Genomic DNA, 9,763 nt, shown 5'->3' with positions numbered 1-9,763 from the left:
CCCAACTAATGGACAACTTCAGAATCCAACTTAAAACATTATGATCAATCTTCAGATAGATATATATAATATGTTATAAGTAAAAAGTTTCAATTTTCCTTATAGCAGGAAAAAAGTGAACACCACCGATGCCAAAAGGTTCCATGTCTTATTGAAAGGATCCTAATAAAATATGGGTGCAAAACTAAAAAGGTTCCACGTCTTTTTGAAAGGATCCTAATAAAATATAGGTATTTTTCTTATCGCAGGAAAAAAGTGAACAACACAGATGCCAAAAGGTTTCATGTCCTGTTGAAAGGATCCTAATAAAATATGGGTGTAAAACCAAAAAGGTTTGATGTCTTGTTGAAAGGATCGTAATAAAATATGGGTGTAAAATCAATGGATCTTTTGTAACTCCAAACAATATCAAACTTGGATCAAAACTATAAGTCATACATGATACAGAGTCCAAAGCCAATAGATCATAATTAGAAACAAGACCAGTCTGCATCAGAAGAGAACTTCAAGCTTCTGAGTGAAATATCATAATACTTGACAAGCATATTATTATGAAATATTTTTGGACTTAATATCAGAAACTAATGTATAAGATTATATCCATATGATACACGCAAGCATGAATAGGGGTCTCAGGAGCTAATGCAATAGTGTACTTGTAATATTACTATTTAATATAAATACTATAAATAAATACTCATAAGCACTCTTAGTTTCATTTTAATGTACTACAGCTACATGTTCTATTAACTTTAATTTCCTTAAAATTTTCAGGAGTAACCAAAGTGGAATATATGAAAAGCTGAGTCTCTAGCAAGTAAAATTACTAAAAGTGAGAGAGGAAGATGTTCCTATTCATGTGCCATCCAAATAATTTAAAAATCAACCATGAAGAACAAAAAAGTGCAAAATTCTACTGCTTCTATTGCCAGGAGAATATTAGTACTTTATACTTCATGTTTGTTGACAACAACAACATACCCATTGTATTTCTACCAAGTGGGGTCTGAAGAGGGTAAAGTGTATGTAGTCCATACCACAACCTCAAATGAAGTAGAGATATATAAGAATTTTTTTTGGATATTACTTTGGTTTACTTCCTAAAATCAACAATTTCTTTCAAAATCAAGAAGAAACCAACCAATAAATAGCTAATGCAAATTTTCTCTGTACATTGATAATGATAAATAGTTGCCCTGCCTGATAGGTTGGGTTTATGGCAAATGATTGTTACAAGAAACACGAAGTAGATCCTATACTACTTATAATCCCCTATGCCATTAAATAACTTACTCGGTGGTGCAACTACCTAGTACTTATAAAAGCGCAAAGTAGAATACCCTTTTTTTTCCAATCAGTTAGCTATACATTGACAGTGAAAATTGGCGTACCTTGCTTCATACCCTACTTTTGACATCTCTTGACTCTTTGTACCCTTTTTCGTCAAACTTTGGTTGAAAGATTTTCTTCCCAAACTATTTTTTAGTATCTAACAATTGAATTGAAAAATAAAAAATGGCTTGGGAAGAAACGGGCCACACATGTAGAGTGTCACGATTCTGGTTACTTCCTAGAAGAAATATACGTTGCACATAATTGGAAAAGGCTAAATATATCTTTATCTGTAGAAAGTACCTTGTCCAACTCCATTTTCAGGTGTTTAATTGTTACGGTACACAAAAATGAGAGCATTCCGGTGCACTAAAGCTACCAAGGCTTGAACCCGTGACCTCCTGATCATATGGCAACAATTTTACCAGTTACAGTATAGTATCATACATATATAGGCAATACAAAAATGAGTCATTTACTAGAAACTCATTATTCCAAGTCCTTTAAAGTGGTTAAAGTGATTCTATCTACCACCAGGTTTTCTAGATAGAAAAATTTATTAGAAGCTATGTAGGAGAATTACCATGTCGGGTTCTCGCCTGTTCAAATTTCAGAATTTTGACACAGACTACACCACTAATAAAGACCAATGCACCAATCTCCAATTTCTTAACCTGTGCAACATAGTGAAGATCTCGAGAGTGTTGGGACTCATCCAACCTATAGGTGATATTCAATTATAACAAAATATCATTTGCTAGCCTAGCCTTGAAGCAAAGTAAGATATAATTTTCATCTGTTTCTCTTGATGCCTGAGAACCAATATCACATTTGAAGCATCTTAGACTATCTCAAATGTTCAAATGGATACATCAAAAGAATAGGCTGAAATCCTCAAAGAAATAAGTCACTCATAAGGAATATGGCAAGAAAAAGCTCAATTTAAATAGGCGTTTGAAGATTCTGATGATATGACACGATATTCAGTGAATTATTGTTAAGTATTACCTTTCCTGAAGCATTCCGTACAGGTGAAATGTGAAGCCAAAATGAGGTTTCGTCTTTTCTAAAACAAATTAACAATAAGAGACTTGAGTCAATAAAAGTAACACTGTGTCTACATAAATAACTTGCAGGGCCAGGTGCCAACCTGTAATACATGCATACTGTATGTTGTTATTCATTCTGGATGCATTCTTTCATCTGCAAAGAGAGAAATCAAAATTTGGAATTATATCACATGAAACCATACTTGAGCAAATAAGAGCTAATTATAAGAGAAAATTACCCAAAATTGTGAGCTTGAATCTGTGTTTATCATGCTTAAAGATCTACAGTTGTAGCCCAAAACTTCATCTTTGGAAAAGCCTATCAAGAATGGGATGAAAAGAAACATTCCAGTTAACAACTATCAGTTTAACAAGGATGAGTACCTCCCATTTAACAAACAAAAAATTCGTTATAAATTAACACATCCTAAATACCTATTAATTTAAGAAAGGTATCACTTGCAAAGACAATTGGCATGTCAGGTAAGTTGGCATCGGTTCTATAACCACGCTGCCTGTATGAAAAACCAGAGTTTACAAAACCATTTCAGATAGTCAATCATGGTGATGAGAGGGAAAATGAGAAAATCTTACATATATCAACAAGAAGATATATTTCAATCAAAATGTACCTGTGAATTCTAAGCTTGAACCCAATGTAACAGGCAGCTCCCGTTCCATGCTATGGAGTAGACTTCCCTTCTATAACACCTAAGCACAGACTCTCTACAGCCAGCTCCATCTTGGCATAAATTTAGTCCAACTCTGGATGTCTTTGGCCTCCTTAAAATTGAAACTTGAAATCCCAATAAATGAATCAGTCTCATATCCTTCTCGTCGAAAAATAGGACACATATGAAAGAACATCCAAAATGGTGTCCCATCTTTCCTATAATTCAACAAACTGATTTGTATATTCCTCTCCTCTCGAATTGCCTCACCGACCTCTAAAACTGATCTTTGATTAGTCTTAGGACCCTAAAATATTCTCCCATTCCTCCCAATTACCTCATATTTTGAATATTCAAACATTTCTAAGAACCCCCATGAAGCGTGCACAATGGGGTTACTAGAAATGTAAGGATCAGTAATAGTGAAACAACCAGGCAATTGATCAAGAGATTCTAGGAACTCTGTCGAGTAACAATCAAATGAGCGTTCAATCATAGTACCCCTTTGTGATTCCATAAGTATGTTATGGGTTTGACAGAATTCAGTAGCTTCAGCCAAAACTCTATATATGTGTTAGGAAATCCAGTTAATATATACAAATGATTTATCTAGAACCCAATAAGCTAAAAAGAACTCATAACTCAAAATTCTGGATCCGCCTCTGGCTACCTCAGGAGAGACTATCTTTATTTCATGTGGCAGTGTCAGCAATATGTAATGCAATTGTTAATCTAAAGTTTCAATCAATTGAAATACAACAAGAAACATGAAGAACTCTTAAAATAAACTTGCAACTAAAGAAATGACACCTTATTTTGATAACTGTTGTTCAACACAAATGAAAATTTGTAAGAAATGACCTCTCTTCTAACTACCAATTTGAACTCACACATGATAAGGTATATATACCTCAATTTAACATAGTACCAAAAATTGTGGTTGAGTCTCACCATAAATTAATATCAAGATATTTTATTAAAAACAAACTGCAAAAATGAGTAGGAGAAACTAATTGTGGTTAAGGTAGAATGTTTTGATAGTCACTATTCATAAAAAAAAAAAAAGACAATGTTTGTGAGGATATTCCATTTATTTGCTACTCTTCTCAAATTTCCAACAATATTTAATTGACATATTGCACCAATAACTCTTTCATGCAAAGAAAATTGCAAGGATCTAACGTAGGTGGGATCCAAGAACATTGTAAAGGTAATCAAATAGTAAGATAATTGTTTATAAAGTAATCATTAAAATAGAAAGACCACAACTAGTTTTTTTCTTATTATTATCTATATATATAGTTACGTGGCCAGTAGAAATGAGTTATACGGGTATATACACAGATTAATTTGGGGTTTATAGAATGTTAAGTTGGAAATTACTGAGCCATTATCCTTAGCTTCTTCATCGATTTGATCATCACAAATGAAGATGAAAAAGTTTATATGTTGTACCTGCTCTAACAGTGCCAAGTATCTTGCTTCATAAAAATATAGTGTCTTTTTCTCTAAGGGACTAATACCTCCATGCATAACAAAGGTCTTTAGCTTCATCTTGCAATCAACCTCAAACTTTACCCCAAAAATGTAAAATCTGACTAGCTTAACTCTCAATTTTACTTGAAGAAAATGATAAGTCCACTATACGGAAAAACTCCCATAAAAATGATAGGACATGAAGCAAGAAAAGAAAACAATGAAGTAAGTAGGTTCAACTGGTCAATAGGAAAATGAAGAAGTGAAAGCTCTAAGGAGGAATCACAAGCCACAAAACAACGCCATTTTCTATCCAACTAACAATTTTTGTGAACAGAATGATGATAAGAGAAGCTAAAGTTGGAGCCAAATCAATTCTAATTCTAAGAACTTAATTAAAAGAATATTTCATAAAGAAAGGAGGCAAAGAGAAAGATAAAGGAGACCAGCATAAAGGTAGAGAAAGAGCTAACAGAATTTAGAAGAATTAAAATTTGTCACTTTCCTGCGGCTTATTTCATGTGAGGTAACAGTCCAATGGAGAAAGTAGTAGCAATGAAGGCCATATTCCATAATGAATTTTCTCGATTAACAGACACACAGTAACAGAAAGTTTTCCCCTTTAAAGAGACTCAATCAGCAATCACATATGGTTTAATCTAATTTGAACTTTTCATTAAGCTCTGGTCTAGCTTACTGTAAAAATGTGTCTGTTGTATGGCTGTACTTGAGCAAGTATATTATGGTGAGGTTCATGATGCAAAGGTGTTACAATCCCGGCTGGAACAAACCAAGCATTAAGCGTCCTGATCTCCCCACCTCCAGCAAAACAATAATCAGGAATAACAATATCTTGTCGTAGCTCTTGTATCTGTCATTTAGCTACAGAGCTAAGCCGCTAATTGCAAACTAATAAGTTCAAGGTAAAAGGTTTTACACAAATATACAGAAATAAATAAAGAGAAAAAACTTACCTGATCAAATAATTGATGCTGGGATAAGTACATAGTTTCCACAGAGGTAGTATCATTGGACCGAATTCTCTCGAGAAATTCAACGAATGTGATCAACTCTTGCTTCCATTCTGGGCACAAATAGTTGTTTCCAACCTGGACGATGGTTAAAATCAATATCATGATTTGAGTGAAAAGTAGAATATGCAGGTCTCTCCCAGTATTCCTCAATACACAAAGGTACACAATGACTAATGAGGATAAGTGAACTTTCAAAGTCCTGGTTTTTCTTCTTCTTTTTCTTTCCTTTTGGAGGGGGTTGTTTCTTTGTGTATTTCTAACTTTACATTCTTAATCAGGAAAAATAGAAAACTGCTCTCATACAATTACTTTGTCCCATTTTATTTGAGATGCTTATATGTGGAGAGAATATTATAAATCAAACTACTTAGACTCCAAAAGCTTAACCAAGTAACCTAAGAAAACCTAGAACTTAGAATCTACTGGTAAATTGAGAAGAAAGTAAAAGCTGAAACTGAAACTACTAACACATGCTTCAAATTTTCATCCTTGTAGAGATAAGGTTACTTTTCTTTGTCTCTTGTGTCCCACATCATGGCACTTTCAACTGTACATGACTGACAAAACTAATTAAGGACGGATTGACAGACTCTTTTGGTGAAAGTTATCCCAAGATATATAGACTCACCACCAAGTTATCAAAACCAATTTATATGAGTCCAACATAAACACACACTCACAAAACACCCTAGGTTTTTCTTTCCAATCCGGTCAAAGACCTTGTGCTAAAGTTCCCCCTAGGAAGAATAACAAATTCAAAAGATGAAATATAGAAAAATAGCTATAAATTTTATATATATTCTAGTCTAGGTTTCACAACTAAAGATAAGCTAAAACACACATAGAAACAAAGATATGTCATACTTTAAAAAAAAAATAGAATCATTGAATGGTATAAAGACTTGATTGATAAATCTGAAATGTATACACATCACAAGTGAAAAGAGAATCACAAACTCAGGTTTTACACTCGCAATGTGATTACGCAGTCCAAAATTGTAGCTAGCTTTCCATGTCCTTGACAGAATATGAGATAAGTGTTTCATATTAAAAAAGTGTCTCTTGTGAGCAATGTCAACTTTAATACAATCAATGCATGAAGTAATTCTATCTCCAATTTTATTTCTATATACTTGTATATACAAAACAGATTATAAGGACTTGTGTTCTGAATCAGTTGCTTAAAAAAAGGACTTACCTTTTTGATATGGTTGGACTATGCAACAGATATAGAGTTCAGCTAAATTAAAATAACAACATGAATAAATTAATCCCCTCAATGGGGACCGTACGGAAGCCATCAACCTTTCTAAGGTAATTCATGTCATTCCACTTATTCTTAGCAGGCCATTAATCCATGGAATCTCTGATGACCACCGGGGATCCTGATAAATAATGGTCTTTTAGGAATGCCTCCAATGATAAGCTTGACCTTTTCCCTACTAACTTACAAGACAGTGACTTCCTACGTAACAACTGTTGTACCTACAAAGTCAAAAGAAAAGATAAATAACCACACATATCATCCCACTACATTGTTAGCACTCAAGTAAATGCTAGACCACCTCAACTACTTGAAAGCATAGAGGATCTCACTTATAAGCTCATCTAGAAGACAAGTATTCATTGATATAATTCGTAAGCTGCATTCAAATTTTTCAATAGACAAGACAGCTGGGAAGAATAAACCAAAATGCTATAAATAAAGATTTGAAGAGGTGTTCAAATCGAATAGACAAAAATAGTGTATAATTGAGAATTTGGAGAACACTTCTTCATCAGGGCATTCCATGAATAACCTAAACCCATTAATTACAAAATACAAATAGGATTGCAAAAATGGAGGCTTTATATTACAATACGCATCTCTCCATATGGGTACAACTGAATTCTATGGACCTGAATGTAACTGTTTCCATGCTATCTGTTTCGATGCTTTTGCAAAACGCCAGTGTCGAAACCGGTGATTTCACTCACAACTTCTCCGATAATTTTTTCGGTGACAGATGTTGCTGATGTGGACATGGTGGAAACTTGAAAAATCGAATAGTTGAGGTTGAGGTACGAAGCTAAAAAAAAAAATTAAGATAGTTCAGATACGAAACTCTGAAAAATCCAGGTAGTTGAGGTAAGAAACTCAGAATGTGATCGGCGGTGCAATGGACGCCATTATAAATTAATAATGCCCCAATAGCATGTTCAGTGCAGCCCAGAATTAGCAATAATCATTAGTAACTTTTTCATAGTAGAAGAACGGTGGAAGAGATAAATTGAAGTTGAAGCAGACACGTAAGTGAATGATGAAGCTTTAAGAAGATGAAACTACCCTCAAATTTCAAATAAATTAGGAAAATAAATCTACTGCTCATTCAAAAATTCTCCTCTCAACCTTCTTCTTATAAAATAATCTTGACTCATTAACAAACATTTTCTAAAATCAGGCCACTACCTCTCCCATACAATAAGCTTTCTACTGCTTCCCTAAAATAAAATTTTTATTCACTGTAGCAGTAGAAGAAAGGGGAAAACAGAAGAAGAATGAAAGTGTAATGGAGGTTTTCAGAGTGATGTTGCGGGTAGTAGATATTTTATTGATATTAATATTTGCCATGCATATTAAGCTTAATGGATTTTTCCTTGATCGTCCTAAAAGTCTCATTTCTATATAGCAGTAATATATATATATATATAGGCAGAGATAAATTTAGGGCAGGTTTTATGGGTTTAATCGGTCCACTTGTTTTTCACTTAAAATGCGTATGCATGTATGCAAAAAATCTTTGAGATGTATATACAAATATATATATATATATATATATATATATATATATATATATATATATATATATAGTAAGATTTGATCTAATTATTTCGGGTTATGTTTACCAGCTCTAGATTAGGATTTTGCCTTGCAGAAACACAATTGTATTCCATCTGACATTTTAAAAATATCGAGTTATTATGTTCAATGTTACTATCGATATGTGTAAATAATTTTTTTTAGTCAAAATCAGGCATTTAGCGTTTTCAGAAAAAAAACCAACAATCTTTACATAAATGGGCCAAGTCTGTGATCCGATTCAATAAATAGAAATGGAAGAAACCAAACAAAATTAGGAAAGTTAACAAAAAAGTACTAACATAGCGACACACAAATCTACAATTAGGAAATAGCTGCTCATTTTCTTAGAAGACTAGTTTAGGTATACATGCCTCGCGCGTGTACCTCACTTTAATGAGTTCAAACATTACACTAAATAGAAAATTTATTTAAATAATAAAGATGAATACAATAATTAAATTCAACGTCTTTTGAATATGTAAAGATGGAGAATTTATATGATTAAACCTAACCTTTATAAAAAAAAATCTCAAAGCCGATCGACATTCATCTACCTCCTGTAAACTGCAACAAAATAATAAACTAATGGAGATATTAAAATAATACAATTAAATATAATCTTTACCTAAAAAAAATTTCTCAAAGCTGACCAACATTCATCTACCACCTATATTAAAATAAAACAATACGATAATAAAGAAATCAAAATAATATAATTAAACTTAACATTTTTATAAGATTTCCCTCAAAATCAACCGATATTTATCTATGACTTGTAAACTACAATAAAACAATACAATAGTGATCACAAAACTTTGATTTTGATGAAAATAATTCTTGTCTAAGCAAAAATTTTGACTCTAAAAAATGACTTGAATGTAGATATAGATTATATATTATACATATAGATGTAGATGTAGATGTAAATGTAGATATAGATGAAGATTTATATATTTTTTAAATCTTCTTAAAACAAAATTTAATTGATTTAAAATTATTAAACTAATGAAAAAAATATTACTTGTCACTAATTCTGATTCTAATAAAGAAATCATTTACCATAAATATATTTAATTAATTTTCAACCCTGAAATATTAGAAAAAATAGTGAAAAGATGATTTTGTCTAAAAAAAAATATTTTAATGAAGTAAAACAGTTCAAACGACATTTCTAAAGCCCTTCACACTTTTTAACATATTATAGATTATTGCTTGCTGACCAATCTTCAACCGATAGCAGAAGAGCCCTTCTCAGCCTGCGGATCTTCCAGATCATTCTTTCTCTCACAGCGCCCTACTCCTACTGCAGGTTATGAACCTACCTTCAAAGTTCCTGCGCTGCGTCTTGCAGAAAAGCAA

At 32.6% G+C, this 9,763-nt stretch overlaps 2 pseudogenes; both read right to left on the bottom strand.

The window, feature by feature from the left end:
• Positions 1 to 1,898: 1,898 nt before the first annotated feature.
• On the bottom strand, positions 1,899 to 3,569 carry LOC107841279 (annotated as a pseudogene).
• A 1,471-nt stretch (positions 3,570 to 5,040) lies between these two features.
• Positions 5,041 to 9,763, bottom strand: part of LOC124887141 — a 29,164-nt pseudogene continuing 24,441 nt past the window's right edge.

The sequence above is a fragment of the Capsicum annuum genome, chromosome 9 (genome assembly GCF_002878395.1).
Source record: "Capsicum annuum cultivar UCD-10X-F1 chromosome 9, UCD10Xv1.1, whole genome shotgun sequence".
In the NCBI taxonomy this organism is placed as follows: domain Eukaryota; kingdom Viridiplantae; phylum Streptophyta; class Magnoliopsida; order Solanales; family Solanaceae; genus Capsicum; species Capsicum annuum.
This window is presented reverse-complemented; position numbering and strand designations above follow the sequence as displayed.